This window comes from Theropithecus gelada, chromosome 9, assembly GCF_003255815.1.
Source record: "Theropithecus gelada isolate Dixy chromosome 9, Tgel_1.0, whole genome shotgun sequence".
Taxonomy (NCBI): domain Eukaryota; kingdom Metazoa; phylum Chordata; class Mammalia; order Primates; family Cercopithecidae; genus Theropithecus; species Theropithecus gelada.
In genome coordinates this window covers 14,489,447-14,511,937 of record NC_037677.1, presented here as the reverse complement: position 1 = coordinate 14,511,937, position 22,491 = coordinate 14,489,447, and the positions used below count along the sequence as shown (strand labels likewise).

The 22,491-nt window shown below is 43.8% G+C and overlaps 1 protein-coding gene and 1 pseudogene across 1 annotated transcript in view; one reads left to right on the top strand and one right to left on the bottom strand.

The window, feature by feature from the left end:
* The first annotated feature begins 1,848 nt into the window (after nucleotides 1-1,848).
* CCNY (cyclin Y) overlaps nucleotides 1,849-22,491 on the top strand; it is a 305,165-nt gene continuing 284,522 nt past the window's right edge. Inside the window, exons 1-3 of the mRNA XM_025396336.1 lie at nucleotides 1,849-1,998; nucleotides 2,662-2,769; nucleotides 5,101-5,205. The gene's annotated coding sequence lies outside the window, so the exon portion shown is untranslated. The remainder of the gene's footprint in view (nucleotides 1,999-2,661; nucleotides 2,770-5,100; nucleotides 5,206-22,491) is intronic.
* Nucleotides 5,537-5,631, bottom strand: LOC112632227 (annotated as a pseudogene).

Below are 22,491 nucleotides of genomic sequence, written 5' to 3'. Positions count from 1 at the left end.
TACTGTTTTCCATAATGGCTGCACCATTTTACATTTTCCCCCACCGTCCACGAGCATGTTTCTAACTCCTAAGTTTGGTGATCTGGTTTCCAGGTATGGTGCCAAGGAGCAGCAGTACATTAGGAGGTGTTAGCAAGTAAAACAACAGGACAAAGCATCATCTGGCAATCTAGTACTGAGAGACAAGAATTCCAAGAAGCAAAATTAGTACTAGATTATTACAATATTCAATCACGAGGCTTTCAGTGGTGTTTTGGAGATGCCATGAAAAAAGTTATGTTGATTTTTCATTGTACAAGGAGGCAGGCATCTATCTATTTCAGAAAGACATCCATTGATTCTCAATTATGTAAGAATAGTCATACCTAATTTTGTTGTTTAAAAAACCAAGACTTCCATCAAATATGGTGAAATTTTCAGCCAGGCACAGTGGCTCATGACTGTAATCTCAGCACTTCAGAAGGGTGAGGCAGGTGGATCATGAGGTCAGGCATTCAATACCGGCCTGGCCAACATAGTGAAACCCCGTCTTCACTAAAAAAAAATACAAAAAGTTAGCCAGGCATGGTGGCGGGAGCCTGTAATCCCAGCTACTTAGGAGGCTGAGGCAGGAGAATGGCTTGAACCTCGGAGGCGGAAGTTGCAGTGAGCCAAGATCACGCCACTGCACTCCAGCCCGGGTGACAGCACGAGGCTCCATCTCAAAAAAAAAAAAAAAGTGAAAGTGTCAAAGGACTGGTGGTCATTTTCATTTATCCAGAAATGTCATTTAGAGGGGATGTATCCCCTCCCTATGATGCCCCATTAGTGGGATGTTACTGCTTCCATATACAATAATGAATTATATGGATACCCTCTTGTATTAGTTCATTTTTGAAGTGAAAGTGAGAGCCGGAGGAGCACAAGCCAGAGAGGGGAGTTGCCACGCACTTTAAAACAACCCGATTTTGCGAGAACTAGCACCAAGGGGCTGGTGGTAAGCCATTCTGCCCCATGATCCAATCGCCTCTACCGGGCCCCACCACCAACACTGGTGATTACAGTTTGACATGAAATCTGGGCGGGGACACAGATCCAAACCATTTCACCTCCCAAATATAAAATGTGATAGTATAAGGACAAATACTAAGCTAAAATGATATTTTTAGTTCAAGGTGTTTATGGCATTGTGAAATGTTTATTGATTAAGAAAAGAGGGAATCTGGCCGGGCACAGTGGCTCACGCCTGTAATCCCAGCACTTTGGGAGGCCGAGGTGGGTGGATCACCTGAGGTCAAGAGTTCGAGACCAGCCTGGCCAACATGGTGAAACCCCGTCTATACTAAAAATACAAAAATTAGCTGGGCATGGTAGCACATGCCTGTGATCTCAGCTACTCGGGAGGCTGAGGCAGGAGAATGTCTTCAACTCAGGAGGCAGAGGTTGCCGTGAGCTGAGAATGCACCACTGCACTCCAACCTGGGTGACAGAGCCATCTAAAAAAGAAAAAAAGAAAAAAAAAAGAAAGAAGGAATCTATTTAGCCAGAAAAAACCTTGGGAAGTAAGTTGATCTTTAGACATGTGTGAAACAAGATACTTGAGGTTGAGGATAAAAATCAGGATTTTCAGGGTATTCTAGGTTTCCTGAACCTGTGTCCTTTTTCCATTCAACTCATCTTTTGTCAACCCAAATTTACAGGCCAAACCACTGAAGAATGACAAGTCTCACCTCTAATTATCATGGGGGTTAGAGCGGGGAGGAGATGGTGCACTGTGCACAGAGCACTAAGAACTTGAAGGAAGTTAGGGGAGACCCAGGCCCTGAGGAGGGCCATGACCTAGTGATGACACACAAGGGGCATTATTACAGTGCACACGGCGTGCCCCTGGGAGGGATGGGTGGGTGGGAGTCAGGAGAGATGTAAGCCTCATACCGGGAAGACCACACTGAGGCCACCAGGTTGAGAGCCGCCTGGCTGGGGGGCTTGTCCAGGGACAGCACGGGCAGAGGCATGGAGGTGAGCTCTGTGCGACAGGAGCCAGGCCTGAGAACGCTCAGGCAGGAGGGGAACTGGGGAGTCAGGAGTCATGTTTGTGAAAAGCTTGCTCGGTGGGTGCACTAGCAGACGCTGCAGCCAGGAGACTTGGGAGGTCAGGGAACAGGGCACGATCTAGAGAAGGTGTGGAAATTAAGAATAGGGCCACGCACAGTAGCTCATGCATGTAATCCCAGCACGTTAGGAGACTGAGGTGGGAGGATCACTGGAGCCCAGCAGTTCAAGACCAACATAGTGAGACCCTATGTCTACAAAAAATTTAAAAATTAGCCAGGCATGGTGGTGCACACCTGTAGTCCCAGCTACTTGGGGAGGCTGAGGTGGGAGGATCACTTGAGCCCAGGAGTTTGAGGCTGCAGTGAGCTAGGATCGCACCACTGTACTCCAGCCTGGGTGACAGAGTGAGACCTTGTCTCAAAATAAATAAATAAATGAAAAAAAAGAAAAGAAAAGAAAAGAAAAATAAAGAAAGAAAGTGAGAATAAACAAGTGGTGAATAATCTGAATGGCAGGGCCATCAGAAGGGGTGCAGGAACTGTCACAAACAGCAAGGCTGTTATTTCACCATCACTTTATGTGCCACACTCGGGATTCCTTGGAAACGCAAGGGGCTTGCTCTTCTAGGTTCACAGGCAGGAAATCAGGCAGTGAACCCAAGTCTCCTCCAGTCACATCAACATCAAGAGCTGAACTGCGACTAGAAGTCACCGCCCCAGGGCTTTTTGCTACCAGGTAAGCCTCAACCCTGTCATTTCCCAGTGCTAAAAAATATTTCCCTTCCTAGAAAAACCTTTTGTTTCTAATAAATGCTTTGTGTTTTAACAGGCAATGGGTTGTGGGGACTGGCAGTGGAGGAACATACTCATTGAAAATCAGACTAGGGACCGGGCACGGTGGCTCACGCCTATAATCCCACCACTTTGGGAGGCCGAGGTGGGCGGATCCCCTGAGGTCAGGAGTTCAAGACCAGCCTGGCTAACATGGCGAAACCCCATCTCTACCAAAAATACAAAAAAATTAGCCAGGCATGGTGGTGCATGCCTGTAATCCCAGCTACTTGGGAGGCTGAGGCAGGAGAATTGTTTGACCCTGGGAGGTGGAGGTTGCAGTGAGCTGAGATCATCATTCCATTGCACTCCAGCCTGGGCAACAAGGGTGAAACTCCCTCTCAAAAAAAAAAAAAAGAAAAGAAAAGTAAAGAAAATCAGACTAGGGCTGGGTGCAGTGTGGCTCAAACCTGTAATCCCAGCACTCCAGGAGGCCAAGACCAGAGGATCACTTAAGCCCAGGAGGCTGATGCTGCAGTGAGCCGTGATCATGCCACCACCCTCCAGCCTGAGCAACACAGTGAGACGTTGTCTCTAAAAAAGAAAAAGAAAACCAAACTAACACTTTGGTTTCCTCAGCAATGTTTGCTTAGGAAGTGGCCTGAATTTTACACTTTTTAAAAGTCTTTTTTAGTGAGACTAGGTTTGTTTTGTTTGGTTCAGTGATAGGGTCTCACTCTGTTGCCCAGACTGGAGTGCAGTGGCATGATCTAGGCTCACTGCAACCTCCACCTCCCAGGCTCAAGTGAGTCTCCCACCACCTCAGCCCCAACAGGCACATGCCACCACTCCTGGCTAATCTTTTTTAAAATTTTAGTAAAGATAAGTGGGGCAGGTCTTACCATGTTGCCCAGGCTGTCCTCAAACTCCTGAACTCAAGTGATCCACCTGTCTCGGCCTCCCAAACTGCTGAGGTTACAGGTGTGAAGCACTGCTCCCTGCCAACACTAGGTTTTTGATGTCTTATATTGAGACTAATATTGAGTTGTAGGGGTTTTATATTAATATTAACCACTAAGCATGGGCTGGACTAATTATTTTGGCCTAACATGATGGTATTCATCTATTTTGCAAGCAATGAAGCAAGGGCTTTTTTGTGTATGTATGAAACTTCAGTGGAGATTTCAGAAAATCACTAAATGTAAGACTGTGTCGATTGTTTATGTTGTTTAAGACTTTAAAAAAAATAACTAGAATGATAGAGAATGAGTCTTGGTCACATTTTATTCTTCAACTGCAAGTTGACTTATTTGGTATTTGAATCTTTAAACCCGAAAGCAAGAAAATTGCTTCTAGTTAGTTACAAACAAAATAGCCCAAGGCACTGCTATATTCTAGAATGTTCTGCAGAAAGTGTGGTTTAGGATTTATAACGATGAAGAGAATAGCAAGATAGAATGGCTGACCTCTTCCCACCTCACCTTGTACAGTAGGGAGTCCTTGCAGACAAAACAAGCTTGCAGCTTTGAAAAAGATCTGGGACCTAAAGTGAAGGACAGGCCGGGCGCGGTGGCTCACACCTGTAATCCCAGCACTTTAGGAAGCTGAGGGAGGCAGACTGCTTGAGGTCAGGAGCTCTAGACCAGCCTGGCCAACATGGTGAAACCTCGTCTCTACTAAAAATACAAAAATTAGCTGGGTATGGTGGCGGGCACCTGTAATCCCAGCTACCCGGGAGGCTGAGGCAGGAGAATCGCTTGAACCCAGAGGGTGGAGGTTGCAGTGAGTCAAGATCACACCACTGCACTTGAGCCTGGACAATAGAATGAGACTCCATCTCAATAAATAAATAATAAAGTGGGCCGGGCGCGGTGGCTCAAGCCTGTAATCCCAGCACTTTGGGAGGCTGAGGCGGGTGGATCATGAGGTCAGGAGATCGAGACCATCCTGGCTAACATGGTGAAACCCCGTCTCTACTAAAAATACAAAAAACTAGCCAGGCGTGGTGGCGGGCGCCTGTGGTCCCAGCTACTCGGAGGCTGAGGCAGGAGAATGGCGTGAACCCGGGAGGCGGAGCTTGCAGTGAGCCGAGATGGGGCCACTGCACTCCAGCCTGGGCCACAGAGCGAGACTCCGTCTCAAAAAAAAAAAATAAATAAAGTGAAGGACAGAATGAAGCCATGAAAATCAGGAGTCATGAGGGCATTTTTCTCAAAATATTGTGGTCCATGTATCCTCACAGTCAGAATCTTCTGAGATGTTTACTATAAATACATATCCCTGGGTCTCATTCTAGAACTGCCGGGTGAAAATCTTCGGAAGAGAAGGTTGAGAACCTGTTAAACAAGCTCTCCAGGTAATTCTGTGCATGTTCAGGGTGAGGACTGCTGCATCTGAAGAGGTAAGCCCAGACTGCTGTCAAGGTCAATTCTGCCTAATAGAACCTCTTCCGGACACACCGCCATTTCCATGACCACTTGATGAGAAGTACTGCACTTAGCTTTTTCACACTTCTCAAAGTAGCAGATTTATGTGTATTCATAAGGTTCCTTTTCAGTAAGTGAAAATACATCTGGGAAGATTCGGGCTTTGCATTCATATTCACATCTAACACCTGATTGAGACAATTATTCTGATCTTGGGAGGATGTTCAACTTCAGGCAATGTTTTCTCAAAATCAAGTATTGATTGATGGATGGATTTTTGAGGTGAACATCAGCTCAAGATTTTATTAAAATATGGCACTCTTCATGAATTTGCATGTCATCCTTGCCCAGGGGCCATGCTAATCTTCGCTGTATTGTTCTCATTCAAATTTGAATATTTAACGGGACGCTTATAAAGAAAAATAAATGTCCAACTTAGAATTGTGACTTAAGACTATTTTTTGGCCAGGTGCAGTAGCTCACACCTGAAATCCCAGCACTTTGGGAGGTGGAGGCAGGAAGGTGGCTTTAGCTGGGGAGTTTGAGACCAGCCCGGGCAATATAGTGAAACCACGTCTTGACAAAAATAAATAAAGGCTATTTTTAATATAATGTTACATACATATGAGCAAACATAATATTAAATTCCTTAGTGTTATTGGTGTCTGAATCCAATACAAGATGTACAAATGAAATACAAACAAAACTATAAAACTAATAAAAATTAAAATTGGCAGCACCGATGAGACAGATGGTGGTGTTTGCTGAAACTAAATTGCTCATGTTAGGTTTATAGTAGTAGAAAGACGTAGCTTCAGGCCCACTTTTATTTTTGATTAAAGTAACATGACTGCAGATAAGGTTTTGTTTGCTAAATTGGAATAATTAGACTTCGTACTTAACCAAGCTTTCCCTGGCAAGCAATCCTTCAGTGTCACTTTTTTTTTTTTTTTTTTTTTGAGATGGGATCTCACTCTGTCGTGCAGGCTGGAAGACAGTAGTACAATCACAGCTCACTGCAGCCTCGATCTCATGGGCTTAAGAGATCCTCCTGCTTCAGCCTCTCGAGTAGCTGGGACTACAGGCACGAGCCACCACTCCTGGTTAATTTTTGTAGTTTTTGTAGAGATGGAGTTTCATTATGTTGCCCAGGCTGGTCTCTAACCCCTGGGTGCAAGTGTTCCGCCTGCTTCGGTGGTCCAAACTGCTGGAATGACAGGCGTGAGCCACTGTGCCCAGCCTTCAACACAACTTTTAATGACATTTTTCTGCAACTTTCAGACACCTACAGCCCTCTAGATGAGGGGCTTTTCTATTTTCTGCAAAGAAAAGCCCCCTGTAGGCTAACAGGCAAATTGAGGTATTATATAGGTACTTACAAAACAAGGAAATGTCTTTTTGACACAAATAAGATACTGCTGGACACTGATATCAATCATAGCATAAGATTTTAATTGTCTATATTCACCGCTTGAGGGCATTTATAGGATTTTATTATATTCTTTCTTTGATATTTGCCTTTTAACACATTACTACACCGAAGATTAATCATTTCCCCTTAAAGGTTATGTAGAGGCTCCTCAACAGCACAGTTAAATGGGTTTTGGAATATGAGAATATCCTGGCCGGGCGCGGTGGCTCACGCCTGTAATCCCAGCACTTGGGAGGCCAAGGTGGGCGGATCACGAGATCAGAAGATTGACACCATCCTGGCTAACATGGTGAAACTCCGTCTCTACTAAAAATACAAAAAATTAGCTGGGCAAGGTGGCGGGCGCCTGTAGTCCCAGCCACTCGGGAGGCCGAGTCAGGAGAATGGCGTAAACCGGGGAGGCGGAGCTTGCAGTGAGCTGAGATCGCGCCACTGCGCTCCAGCCTGGCGACAGAACGAGACTCCGTCTCAAAAAAAAAAAAAAAAAAAAAAAAAAAAGAAATATGAGAATATCTTTTGCAGTTGCATTGAGGTATGAAAAATATTGCTGGAACAGTTTTGGAAAATGTATTCTCTGCAAATTTGTATGGGATGGAGATCTTCTTGTTTTAATTTTTGACAGCAGAGGGAGTAAATAAAGCGGCTTGATATTGCTTATGGTTCCAACCACATTGTTGTCATCCAAATGATTTTACTGAATAGAAGTTTTCCATACAACCTCTGTTTCGTCTTGTAGTTTTAGGCTTAATTCATTAAGAAACATTACCAAGTCTGCCGCAGAAGCTACTTTTCAAAGCCATTCAGAATTGTAGTGGTCACAGAAAGTCCTCCTTTAGAAAAATTTGAATCTTAACTATGAGGTTAAAAAAAAAATCCGTACAATTTTACCACTGCAAAACCATCGAACTGCTGTGTGATAGGGCAAGTGAAGATATTTGCTTCTTATTTATGACAAAAATTCACGAGACTGAACATTATTAAGCCCTTGAGAACAAATGAAGTTCACTGTTGACACTATTGGTTGAATAACACATGATAACCAAATATTTTTCACATATGTACCTGCTGATGACTAGTACAATGAATACAAAGAAGTCTTCCAACACCTCGAATTAAAAAAAAAAAAAACTTTGTAAATTTGTTAAACCAGGCCTTTATCTTCTCCACATAGTTTTTTTGGGGGATAAGATCTCACTCTGTCATCTAGGCTGGAGTGCAGTTGTGCTATCACAGCTCACTACAGCATCCAGCTCCTGGGCTCAAGCAAGCCTCCCACCCTAGCCTCCTGTGTAGCTGTGGCTACAGACATGCACCAGCATCCTCACTAATTTTTGTATTTTTTGTAGAGATGGGGGGTCTCTCTCTGTTGCCTAGGCTGGTCTTGAACTCCTGACTTTAAGCCATCCTCCCACCTTGACCTCCTAAAGCATTGGGATTACAGGCGTGAACCACCATAAAATGGATAGTTTTTATAACTATCCATTTTAACACATCTTAGTAGATTCCCCATGAGGTTGTACTGAATTAGTGTTTTCTTGAGTGCTCTAAAAATATTCTCAATTACATTTGTTCCACGTAGACCATTCATAGAGGCTAATATTCAGTGACTTCAGACCAGGCATTGACTCTTTGAATAAACAGCAACTGAATAGTGTTGGAAATATCTGTTGAGTGATTAGAAGCCAAGGAAAATCACTCAAAATAATTTGCGTTGTTTTAAAATTGGCTATTGATGTTGCTCTCAATATCCTCAACTGTTTGAGTGACTGTTTTTTACCCAAAAGTGAATAGTCTTAAACCAGTTTATTTTCTCTGGACACATTTCTTTGGCTTCTGGAATAAAATATGATTTAATTAATTCACTATCAGTAAATGTGCTTGCCTAACAAATGAGCCATTTGGAAATTTATTTTGGTTGCAGCTTCGTTTTTATTTTCTGTTTTAGTGAAAAAAAAGGATGCTGTAATGAGATATTCTTTCTGAAATTTCCTGATTTTTCTGGCCGGTTGCTTTCTTGTGAGTTGAGAATGCTGTGAAGAATGCTTAGGTTGGTAATGTTGACCTACCATATGGTACTTTTTTCTTTAGTGCATAATTCCTTGTCATCTAATTTGATGATAAAATAATTGGGCTGGGTGCAGTGACTCATGCCTGCAGTCTCAGCACTTTGGGAGGCCAGTGGATTGCTTGAGCCCAAGAATTCAAGACCAACCTGGACAACATGGCAAGACCCTGTCTCTACAAAAGAAAAAATACAAAAATTAGCTAGACGTGGTGGCCTGTGCCTGTAGTCCCAGCTACTCAGGAGGTTGATGTGGGAGGATTGCCTGAGCCCCCAGGGAGGTTAAGGCTGCAGTGAGCTGTGATTATGCCACTGCACTCCAGCCTGGGTGAAAGAGTGAGACCCTGTCTCAAAAAAAAAAAAAAAAAAAGGTGTGTTGTTTAATTTCTAGGAATTTTCCAGCTTTACTTCTGTAATTGATCTCTACCTTTATTCCACTGTGGTCAGAGAGGATACATTGTATGATATACATATATATATATATATATATATATATTTTTTTTTTTTTTTTTTGAGAGGGAGTCTTGCTCTATTGCCCAGACCGGAGTGCGGTGGCACTATCTTGGCTCACTGCAAGCTCTGCCTCTGGGGTTCATGCCTGGCTAAATTTTTATTTTTAGTAGAGACGCCTCTCACCACGCCTGGCTAATTTTTTGTGTTTTTGGTAGAGACGGGGTTTCACCATGTTAGCCAGGATGGTCTCGATCTCCTGACCTCATGATCCACCCGCCTTGGCCTCCCAAAGTGCTGGGATTACAAGTGTGAGCCACCGCGCCTGGCCACATTGTATGATATTTTAAACAATCGACCGTTGGGTTGTAGCCTAACATAGGGTCTACCCTGGAAAACTTTCCATGTACACCTGAGAAGAGTGTGTATCCTTTTGTTGTTGGGTAGCATGTTCTATGTCCGTATATGTCTAATAGACATACAGTTGGTTATTTTGTTAAATCATCTATTTCCTTACTTATCTTCTGTCTGGTGGTTCTATCCATTATTGATAGTGGGGCACTGAAGTCTACAACTTTTATTATAGAACTGTTTATTTCTCCCTCCAATTCTATTAGTTTGTGCTTTACATATTTTGATGGTCTGTGAGGTGCATAGATGTGTGTGTGTGTGTGTGTGTGTGTATATATATATATATATATATATTTTTTTTTTTTTTTTTTTGAGACAGAGTCCTGCTCTGTCACCCAGTCTGGAGTGAAGTGGCATGATCTCGACTCACTTCAGCCTCCACCTCCCAGGTTCAAGTGATTCTGGGACTACAGGTACAGAGCACCACGCCTGGCTAATTATGGTATTGTTTTAGTGAGATGGGGTTTCACCATATTGGTCAGGCTGGTCTCAAACTCCTGACCTCAGGTGATCCACCTTCCTTGGCATCCCAAAGTGCTGAGATTACAGGCATGAGCCACCACACCCAGCAAATGCTTATAATTTTCAGACAAGTTCTCTCTCTGTTGCCCAAGCTAGAGTGCAGTGGCATGATTATAGTTCACTGTGGCCTCAACCTCCTGGGCTCAAGTGATCCTCCCACCTCAGCCTCTCAAGTAGCTGGGACCACATGCACGTGCCACCATGCCTGGCTAATTTTTAAAATTTTTTGTAGAGATGGGATTTCACTATGTTGCCCAGACCGGTCTCAAACTCCTGGGCTCAAGTGATTTGCCCACCTCAGCCTCCCAAAATACTGGGATTACAGGCATGAGCCACTGCCCCCCAGCCATATAATTATTATATCTTCTTGCTGTACCAAACCTTTTAATTAATCTATAGTGTCTTTCTTTGTCAACTGTAACTTTAAAAAATTTAAAGTCTATTTTGTCTAATATTAGTATAGTCATCCTGGCCTATCTTACTTACTATTTGCATGGAATATCTTTTTCCATTTTTTCACTTCCAATGGATTGTGTCTTTGGATCTAATAAAAATAATCTGAAGATAGCACATAAGTGGTTCCATGCTTCCTGCCTTACTATCTTTTGTGTTTACTTGATTTTTTATAGTGGAAAATTTAAGTTAATTTCTCATTTCGTTGTGTGTATATCTACAGCTATTTTCTCTGTGGTTACCATGGAGATCGCATTTAACTTCCTAAAGTTATAAAATTCTAATCTGGATTTATACCAATTTAACTTAAATAACATACAAGGCTGGGCGGTGGCTCATGCCTGTAATCCCAGCATTTTGGGAGGTTGAGGCAGCTAGATCGCGAGGTCAGGAGTTCAAGACCAGCCTGGCCAGGATGGCGAAACCCCATCTCTATTAAAAATACGAAAATTAGCTGGGTGTGGTGGCAGGTGCCTGTAATCCCAGCTACTCGAGAGGCTGAGGCAGAGAATTGCTTGAACCCAGGAGGCGGAGGTTGTAGTGAGCCGAGATTGTGCCACTGAACTCCAGCCTGGGCAAGAGAGCGAGACTCTGTCTCAAAAATAAAAAAAAAAATAAAATAAAATTACGCTCCTTTATAGCTAGGTCCTCACTCCTCTTGTTTGTTGGTGTCACGAAATTACATGTTTATAATGTGCTGCCCCAAGTCATAAACTAATAATTATTTTAAGTGCTTTTGTGTCTTAAAAGTAAAAAAACAAAATGTGGAATTACAACCCAAAGTTATAATAATACTAGCTTTTTGACTAATTTTTAAAATGTATTAGTCTCTTAAGAGACTATCATATAGTCTATCATATAGAAAACAAAAAGTGAAGCTAAAAACCTTTGTTACAATAGTACCACCTTTTATAATGGCCCATATATTTACCTTTATTGGAATCTTTGTTTCTCCATATGGCTTCCAGTTACTGTCTAATGTCCTTACATTTCACACTGTATGACTTTCCTGAGCATTTATTGTGGGCCAGGTCTAGTGGTAATTCTCTCTTTTCTTTTCTCTTTTTTTTTCTTTTTTCTTTTCTTCTTCCTCCCTCCCTCCCTCCCTCCCTTCCTCCCTTCCTTCCCTTTCTCTTTCTTTCTTTCTCTTTCTTTCTTTCTTTCTTTCTTTCTTTCTTTCTTTCTTTCTTTCTTTCTTTCTTTCTTTCTTTCTTTCTTTCTTTCTCTTTCTTTTTCTTTCCTTCTTTCTCCCTTTCTTTCCCTTTTTCCTTTCTTTCTCTCTCTTTCTCTTTCTATTTTTTTTTTTGAGACAGGATCTTGCCGTGTTACTCAGGCTGGTCTCAGACTCCTGGGCTCAAGTGATCCTCTCACCTCAGTCTCCTGAGCAACCAGGATTGCAGGCACACACCACCACACCTGGCTCTCCCTCATTTTTTATCTGGGAATGTCTTAATTTGTCCCCACTTTTGAAGAACTGTTAAGCCAGATATAGGATTCTTGTTGTTGTTGGTTTTATTTTCTTTTAGCACTTTGCATACGTTCGCCCACTGTCTTCTGGCCCGCAGAGTTTCTGGGAGAAATGTGCTGACAGTCTTATTGAGAGACGCTTGTATGTGATGAACCCCTTCCCCCTTGCTGCTCTCAAGATTTTCTCTTTGTCTTTCAAAGGTCTGATTCTAATGTGTCTTGGTCTGGGTCTTTGAGTTTATCTTACCTGGAGTTTATTGAGCTTCTTGGATGTTTATATTCATATCTTTCAAGTTTGGGATGTTTTCAGCTATTACTTTTTTGAATATTCTCTTAGCTTCCCTCTTCTTCTTCTGAGATTAGACTTTTACAATATGCATGTTGGTCCACTTGATGGTGTCCCACAAGTCCCTTAGATTCTGTTTACTTTTCTTCTTTTTTCCTTCTGTTCCTTAGACTCAATTATTTCCATTGTCTTTTCTTTAACTTTACTGACTCCTTCTGCCTGCTCAAATCTGCCTTTAAATCCCTCTAGTGAATTTTTCATTTTATTGTGCTTTTCAGCTCTAGAATTTTTTTTTGTTTCTTTGGGAGGTAGAGGTTGCAGTGAGCCAAAATCGTCCCACTGCACTCCAGCCTGGGTGACAGAGTGAGACTCTGTCTCTACATAAGTAACTAAAACACGGTAACTCTGGAAATCAGATTCTCAGAGTTTGCTGTTCTTTGTTATGGTTTTTGTTTATTGTTCTTGTTGTTATTTTAATGTTGTTTGCTGCCTCTGTGACAAGAAGTTAGGCTGAGATGGAAAGCTGATGTTTTCTGAGGCCCCTTGTGAGCCTGCACCTTTCCCTGGGAGGTGTGAGTACTTCCTAATTTTTCCTGTATATTCAGTTGCTTTTGACTATCCCAGACTTTAGTATTTGACTCCCAAGGGGGAAAGAAAGAAAAAATGAAGGTGGGCGAAGGGCGCTGGCCCTTCATATCCAGAGGAGGGTCTTGCCACAATGACAGAGGTACAACAAAAACGTCCACCTGCTTCTTCGTCTGTGCCTCTGTGATCAAAAGCAGAAACCAGTGATTCTCATATTTGTGGAGATTCCTAATAGTTGGAGGACAGGGCTTCTTTGTCGACCCTGGCTCCTGCAAGTTGGTTCAATCTGCCTTAGAAACACATGCGGCCGGGCCCGGTGGCTCATGCTTTTAATCCCAGCACTTTGGGAGGCGGATCATGAGGCCCCCAAGACCAGCCTGGCCAACATAGTGAAACCCTGTCTCTATTAAAAAATACAAAAATAAGCTGGGTGTGGTGGCACGCACCTGTAGTCCCAGCTGCTCGAGAGGCTGAGGCAGAATTGATTGAACCTGGGAGGTGGAGGTTACAGTGAGTCGAGATTGAGCCACTGCACTTCAGCCTGGGTGACAGAGACTCTGTCTCCAAAAAAAAAAAAAAGAAAAAAGAAAAAGAAACACATGCATAGCTGCCTGCCGTGGGGAAAGGTGGTAAGGAAAAGGGTAGCTGCTACTGCACCAAGAGCTGAAATTGACCAAAATTATCCACAATTTACCATCTAAGTCTTCTGCTGAAAGCTGCAAGTCTTCAATAGATTCCAGAGTTCTGAAATAGTTATGACAAAGAGATTCTGCCCAAGTAATTGTTGTCTAGATAGGGAGACCGATTCTTGGTGCTTCCTATTCGATCATCTTTCCAGAATCTTCTGTCCAGGACTTTGTTTGAAAGTATAGCTTTAAATCTTGTTACTTTTCCTTGGGTGGGGTTTTATTTTCAGCCTTATTTATTCACTGTGGCCTTGACTTCCTGGGGTCAAGTAATCCTCCCACCTCAGCCTCTTGAGTAGCTAGGAGTACACCACCATGCTTGGCTGGTTTTTAAATTTTCTGTAGAGATGGGATCTCACTATGTTGCCCAAGCTGGTCTTGAACTCCTGGGCTCAAGCTTCACAAAGTGCTGGGATTACTGGCACAAACTACCACACCCAGTCCTGTTTTTTTTGTTTGTTTGTTTTTTTGTTTTTTTGAGACAGAGTCTTGCTGTGTCACCGAGGCTGGAGTGCAGTGGCATGATCTTGGCTCACTGCAACCTCCACCTCCCGGGTTCAAGTGATTCTCCTGCCTCAGCCTTCCAAGTAGCTGGGATTACAGACACGAGCCATCATGGCTGGCTAATTTTTTTTTTTTTTTTTTTTGGTAGAGATGAGGTTTGTCCATGTTGGCCAGGCTGGTGTCAAACTCCTGGCCTCAAGTGATTCGCCTGCCTCGGCCTCCCAAAGTGCTAGGATTACAGGCTTGAGCCACTGAACCCAGCTCCAGTCCTAGTTTTTTTTTTTTTTAATGTAGAAAAGAAAATGTGGGCTCTCCTTAAGGAAATTTTATGCATAATCAAACAACATACTTTTTTTTTAAGGGACCCTGAGACATCCCACTGGCTCAGAAAATCACTTGCTCTTCTAACTCTTACAGCCATTTTCTATTATACTAATGTCCCAGAAAGAAACCAAAACTATCAGGGTCAGAGAAAGCACGGCAATCTCTATGTTGGGACTGAGAATTTGATCCTGTTCATGCTTTGTCTTTCTACTTCCCCCTTCAGTGCCTTTTTCTGTTCTTTTCTGGTGCTCTCTTTTCTCTCTTTTCTCCTCTCCCCCATGCCTCTTGTGGTATCATGCTACCTCATCCTTCCTATCATGACCAAGGCATTTGATGAACTCATTCCTGCCAGCTCTTCTCAGAGTCTGAGTCAGAAAGGACCACGGGGAGAAAAGACTCTTGAATCATAGACTTGCATTTGGATTAAAGCACAGACCAAATGCTGTATGTAAGAGCCTACCTCCTGCAAGGCTGCCCCTGCTCCCACTATTACCCCCATCCTGCCAGGGGCCGACTGGGCCAACACCATCATTCCGTCACTCCCACCACTCCCCTCCCCTCCCAGAAGCATAGTAGTATGTCAAATCTAGGACCCCAATCAGGGATTTGGGAAGTTGAGAAAGCATCCAGTTGGCAAACTAAGATATGGGTTTCACCCTAGGAAAAGAGTTTTAAATGCTGGCTGTGCATGAAAATTGCCTGGGAAGCTTTAGAAGAATGTAAGTGCCTGTGCCCCACCTAAGATCAATCAGATCATTTGATGTGGTTTAGAATAACTGCCCAGTTAACATTGCCAGGCAGGGCCTGTCACCAGGACATAATTTCTCTTCTCTACATCCAAATCCTGACCAAGGCCTAATCAAAGGGACTTTTGGGATCCTTGAGCTACATTAGAAGCTGATAGTTCCATTTAAAGATGTTGGCGGTTTCTGCAAGGCTTGGTGTATTAAGTGTGTGAATAGTGGGCCGGGTTCTGTGGCTCAAATCTATAATCCCGAAACTTGGGCAGGAAGATTGCTCGAAGCCAGAAGTTCAAAACCAGCCAGGGCAACCTTGTGAGATCTCGTCTCTGCAAAAAAATAAAACAATGAGCTGGCCATGGTAGTGCACACCTGTGGTCCTGGCTACTTGGGAGGCCTAAGTGGGAGGATCACTTGAGCCCAGGGAGTTGAGCCAGCAGTGAGCCATGATTGTGCTACTGCACTCTGCCTAGGTGACAGAGCAAGAATCTGTCTTAAAAAAACAAAACAAAACTGAATAGCTTTGGCAGGTTGAGGAAGGAGGATCGCTTGAGGTCAGCAGTTTCAGACCAGCCTGGACAACATAGCAAGACCCTGTCTCTAAAAAAAAAAAAAAAAATTTTTTTTTTTGGTCTCTCTCTGTCGCCCAGGCTGGAGTGTAGCCTGGCGCGATCTCAGCTCATAGCAACCTCTACCTCCCGGGTTCAAGTGATTCTCCTGCCTTAGCTTTCCAAATAGCTGAGATTACAGGCGTGTGCCAACATGCCTGGGTAATTTTTGTATTTTTAGAAGAGATGGGATTTTACCATGTTGGTCAGGCTGGTTTCAAACTTCTGACCTCAGGTGATCCGCCAACCTTGGCCTCCCAAAGTGCTGGGATTATAGGCATGAGCCACCGCACCTGGCCTACAAAAAATTAAAAAGATTAACCAGGTTTGGTGGCTCATGCCTGTAGTCTTAGCTACTCAGGAGGCTGAAGCAGGAGGATTGCTTGATCCCAGGAGGTCGAGGCTGCAGTGAGCCACCATCATGCTGTTGTATTCCAGCTTGGGTAATATAGGGAGACCCAATCTCTGAAAAAAATTAACAGAATATAAAGAACTGAATAGGTTGGGTGCAGTGGCTCATGCCTGGAATCCCAGAACTTTGGGAGGCCAACACAGGCGGATCACCTGAGGTCAGGAGTTCAAGACCAGCCTGGCCAAAATGGCAAAACCCCGTCCTTACTAAAATTACAAAAATTAGCTGGGCGTGGTGGTGTGCGCCTGTAATCCCAGCTACTCGGGAGGCTAAGGCAGGAAAATTACTTGAACCAGGAAGGTGGAGGTTGCAGTGAGCTGAGATTGCACCATTGCACTCCAGCCTGGTCAAAAAGAGTGAAACTTCATCTAAAATAAATAAATAAATAAATAAATAAAGGGCCGGGTGTGGTGGCTCACACCTATAATCCCAGAACTTTGGGAGGTCAACGCAGGCAGATCACCGGAGGTCAGGAGTTCAAGACCAGCCTGGCCAAAATGGCAAAACCCCATCTTTACTAAGATTACAAAAATTAGCTCAGCATGGTGGTGGGCACCTGTAATCCCAGTGACTTGGGAGGCTGAGGCAGAAGAATTGCTTGAAACCAGAAGGCGGAGGTTGCAGTGAGCCAAGATTGTGCCACTGTACTCTAACCTGGACAATAAGAGTAAAACTCTGTCTCAAAAAAAATAAAATAAAATAAAAAATAAGAGAGATCAGGAGTTCGAGACCAGCCTGGGCAACATGGAGAACCCTATCTCTACTAAAAATACAAAAATTAGCTGGGCGTGGTGGCATATGCCTGTAGTCCCAGCTATTTGGAAAGCTGAGGCAGGAGAATCGCTTGAACCCAGGAGGAGGAGGCTGCAGTGAGCCAAGATGGCACCACTGGCCTCCCACCTGGATGACAGAGTGAGACGCTGTCTCAAAAAAAAAAAAAGAACTGAATAGTATGAGTGTCACACAGAAGGTCAACATGAGTCATTTTATGTTTTATTTTTTGAGATAGAGTCTTGCTCTGTTGTCCGGGCTAGAGTGCAGTGGCACAATCTCAGCTCACTGCAACCTCTGACTCCTGGGTTCAAGCAGTTCTCTTGTCTCTACCTCCCGAGTAGCTGGGACTACAGGTGCACGTCACCATGCCTGGCTTATTTTATTTTTTTAGTAGAGATGGGGTTTCACCATGTTGGTCAGGCTGGTCTTGAACTCCTGACCTCACATGATCCGCCCACCTCAGCCTCCCAAAGTGCTGGGATTACAGACATGAGCCGCTGTGCCCAGCCAGCATGAATCAATTATAAACTACTTATATCATTAATTGATATTGGGACTGGGGAGTCTAAAAGTTTGGATTATCCTGGTATTGACTTTCCTTTAGATTCTCTGGAAAGCATCTTGAAGAAACATTATACTGACCTTGGGCTTCTCTTCACCAGTCTTTTCTGGGAAGAGTTTTAAAGTACCTTGACCCAATCCACAACTTGAGAAAATATGTAAGAAATGAAACATGAAAAAAAAATCTCACTCTAAGAACAGTGTTCTAAAAGGAAAAAAAAAAAGGACCAGGTATGGTTGCTCACACCTGTAATCCCAGCACTTTGTGAGGCCAAGGCAGGAGGATCGCTTGAGCCCAGGAGTTCAAGACCAGCCTGAGCAATATAATGAGACCCTATCTCTACAAAAAATTTAAAAATTAGCTGAGTGTGTTGGCATGTGCTTGTAGTCCCAGCTACTCGGGAGGCTGAGGTAGGAGGATTGCTTTAGCCAAGGAGTTCAAGGCTTCAGTGAGCTATGATGGTGTCACTGTGCTCCAGACTCGGTGGCAGAGCAAAGACCCTGTCTTAAAATAAAATAAAATAAAATAAAATAAAATAAAATAAAATGAAGAAAAAGGGGAGAGGAGGAGAGAGGAAAGGAAAGGAACAGAAGGAAAGCAAAAGGTAAAATATGTCATTAAAAACATTTTTACTTTGTTTTTAAAATTATTTATATATATTTTTTCTTCAACTTTTATTTTAAGTTTCGGGATACATGTGCAGGATGTGCAGATTTGTTACACAGGTAAACGTGTGCCATGGTAGTTTGCTGCACAGATCATCCCATCACCTAGGTATTAAGGTCAGCACCCTAATGGGGTGCTGATTCTTCTTGATGCTCTCCCTTGTCCCCCAACAGGCCCTAGTGTGTGTTGTTCCTCCTGATGTGTCCATGTGTTCTCATCATTCAGCTCCCACTTCTAAGTGAGAACATGTGGTGTTTGGTTTTCTGTTCTTGCATTAGTTTGCTGAGGAATGGCTTCCAACTCCATCCATGTCCCTGCAAAGGACATGATCTCATTCCTTTTTATGGCTGCATAGTATTCCATGGTGTACATGTACCACATTTTCTTTATCCAGTCTATCACTGATGGGCATTTAGGTTGATTCCATGTCTCTGGTGCTGTGAATAGTCCTGTAGTGAACATACTCATGTATGTATCTTTATAACAGAATGATTTATATTCCTTTGGGTATATACCCAGTGATGGGATTGCTGGGTCAAATGGTATTTCTGCCTCTAGGTCTTTGAGAATCGCCACACTGTCTTCCACAATGGTTGAACTAATATACATTCCCACCGACAGTATAACAGGATTCCTTTTTCTCTGCAACCTCACCAGCATCTGTTGTTTTTTGACATTTTAATAATGGCCATTCTGACTGGCATGAGATGGTATCTCATTGTAGTTTTGATTTGCATTTCTCTAATGATCAATATTGTTGATTTTTTTTCATACGCTTGTTGGCCACATGTATATCTTTTGAGCAGTGTCTGTTCAGGTCCTTTGCCCAGTTGTTTGTTTGTTTGTTTGTTTTTTTGCCAGAGTCTCGCTCTGTCGCTCAGGCTGGAGTACAGTGCGTGATCTCAGGTCACTGCAACCACCGCCTCCCAGGTTCAAGCGATTCTCCTGTCTCACCCTCCTAAGTAGCTGGGATTACAGGTGCCCACCACCACGCCTGGCTAATTTTACCAAGTTGGCCAGGCTGGTCTCAAACTCCTGACCTCAGGTGATCCACCCACCTTGGCTTCCCAAAGTGCTGGGATTACAGGCTTGAGCTACTGCGCCCGGCCATTTGCCCAGTTTTTAGTGGGGATTTTTTTTTTTTCCTTGTAAATTTAAGTTCCTTGTAGACTCTGGAGATTAGACCACTGTCAGATGGATAGGTTGTGAAAATTTTCTCCCATTCTGTAGGTTATTGCTTCACTCTGATGATAGTTCATTTTGCTGTGCAGTTTTAATTTCTTAAAGGGGGAGGGATGATAGCAAGAGAATCCTTGTGTCTCTACTTTTAAGAAATGGTGATGAAATATTTGGGAACTGCCTACAATGAAAATCTTCACAATCAAAGGACTAGGAATAGGCTGAGAGTATTAGTAGACTGGTGACCTATTGCGATGGACATAACGTGAAGAAATAATTCAAGCATCTTATGCACTAATCTTGTTCTTTCCTTGTCAAAGGAAAACAAATTAGATAAATGAAGAAAGCTGAAGATTAGTGTTCTTTTTAACTTGACAAATAATGATGTATATATTTATGTGTGGAGATTAGGGTTTCTACAGTTGTTTTAGTTGTGAATTTCTGGGCCTTTCCACTGTCATTTATTAAACTTCACTTTGCAATTTTTGTGCACAAATCAGTTACTCCTGTGGAGGCCTCTCGCCTGTAGTGACTCCCCTGTGCACTGGGTCTTGACTCTGTGCAGCCAGAGTTGAGAGCTGGGGAAGACAGCAGCGAATGGCCCATGCCAAGGGCCCTTCTGAAGGTGCTGCTCCCGGCCAGCTTTGAATGAGGACCTGAGGATGTACACAGGTGTCCTGTTACTGAAGCAGGACACAGGCTGCCTTTATTTAGTGAAATTTCCTTAGTGGTTAAGGAGAAGGGGGCTTTTCAGGCAATGGCTCTCCAAAGCACATAGCTTCTGAAAGGAGCATAAAGAAGGTCTGGTGAGTTGGCCAAGGTGGGGCAGATATGAAGCCCACCAGCGTGTCACTGGCATGCTTGCTACCTCCCACACTATCAGAGTCGCACCTGCAGGCCACCGGGAGAGGCTGTGGGTCACACAGCAGAAGCCAGCCCCACTCTTTACATTCTACAAGCACAATTATTTTTAAAATTCTAAATGACATAAGCCATCCTTGGGTTGTTATGGAGAATAAAAGATGACAGAAGAGAATTTACATGTATCTCCAGGAAACTTTTTTTTTTTTTTTTTTTTTTTGAGACAGAGTCTTGCTCTCTGTTGCCCAAGATGGAGTGCAGTGGTACAATCTTGGTTCACTACAACCTCCACCTCCCAGGTTCAAGCAATTCTCCTGCCTCAGCCTCCCGAGTAGCTGGGATTACAGGCATGCACTACCATGCCCAGCTAATTTTTTTCTTTTTTTCTTTTTTTTTGTATTTTTAGTAGAGACAGGGTTTCACTATGTTGGTCAGGCTGGTCTCGAACTCCTGAGACCTCAGTGATCTACCAGGCTCGGCCCCGGAAAGTGCTGGGATTACAGGTGTGAGCCACCACGCCTGGCTCCAGATAACTTCTGAAGTGAGGAATGTAGCATGATTTTTTTGATCACTTGGTGGAGGAATTCCGCGTAGCAGACTGATTTAAACATCCTCTCTCTCCGCGTGGACACAGGCACACATTTCTCCTGTTCTATTACTTCCCCATATAGAGGATCCTCCTGTGCTGCAATGAAAATACTTCTCATTAACCATAAACAAACTGAACAGAATGCAACAAGAGCCCTAATGCAATGTCGGTCACAGAGATAGCCCTACAGTGGGCGATGCGGGGGGAATCGTTGGCATCATGAAGGGTGTCATTAAGTGTTCTTATTTTGCACTTGTATAGATTAGAAAGCAGTTGTTGACTTGATTTGAATGTAATTCATTCCACTTTCTAGGGCTCTTCTTGAAAGATGACCTACTGTGGCCAGGGGCGGTGGCTCACGCCTGTAATCCCAGCAATTTGGGAGGCCAAGGCAGGTGGATCACCTGAGGTCAGGAGTTCAAGACCATCCTGGCCAACATGGTGAAACCCCGTCTCTACTAAAAATACAACATTTAGCTGCGTGTGGTGGCAGGTGCCTGTAATCCCAGCTACTCGGGAGACTGAGGCAGGAGAATTGCTTGATCCTGGGAGGCGGAGGTTGCAGTGAGCTGAGACTGCGCCATTGCACTCCAGCCTAGGGGACAAGAGTGAGACTTCTGTCTCAAAAAAAAAAAAAAAAAAGAAAGAAAAAGAAAGATGACCTACTGTGGGTAATGAGGGCACATAGAACAGCCCTTTCCGTAAGAGAGCCATTCCAGGATAGGTGCAGTGGCGTGCACCTGTAATCCCTCCACTTTGGGAGGCTGAGGTGGGAGGATTGCTTGAGCCCAGGAGTTTGAGGTTGCAGTGAGTGATCATTGTGCCATCCTACTCCAGCCTGGGCAACAGAGAGCGACCCCATCACTTAGGAAAAAAAAAAAAGGAGGGTCATTCCAGCCTCATCCTCGGGCTTTTGTGGGAGCTGTTGGGAAGCTCTTCCCTGGTGGGCCTCTTTCTTCTCCAATTCTCCTTCCTGTTGACATGCTCAAACACTCCGGGGCTGGCTCGTTCTTTAGCTGCCAAATGAGGAACGGGCTAAAGAGCCCAGTGTGGAGCTGTCACCGTGTTCTGCTGGGATACGCAGCTGACAGTCCAGCATGTCCATAGTGGTAGGCCTGGGGGCAGATTTGGTCTGAGTCTGGCAGGAAGCCAGAGGAGAGGTTCTGATGATGATGTAGATGTAAAAGGAAGATGAGGGGGCCCTGGCTGCTCCCTCTTGTGACAGAAAACACTGCTTCCAAGTATCGATTCCCAGGATGAAAATCCAAGGAAACTAATAAAAAGGACAGTGCGGGCATGAGTGCTGCCTTTTCATTCCTTACATGTTCCTGCCTGAGCTGTGCAATGTCGGGTAAATAGCTGAGTGGTGGAATAAAGTCACTGATTTACAAAGTTGAAAAAACTGATGGGTTAACACATAGCTGAAAAAGTGATAATTATTTTTGAGACGGGGTGTTGTTGATGGCTGATGTGATGCCTCAGCTCTTATCTTCTTTTTTCCTTTTTTTTGAGACAGAGTCTCATGACCAGACTGGAGTGCAGTGGTGCAATCCTGGCTGGCTCAGTGCAGCCTCCACGTCCCAGGCTCTAGGGATTCTCCTGCTTCAGCCTCCCAAGTAGCTGGGATTATAGGCATGTGCCACTACAGCCGGCTAATTTTGTATTTTTAATAGAGATGGGATTTCACC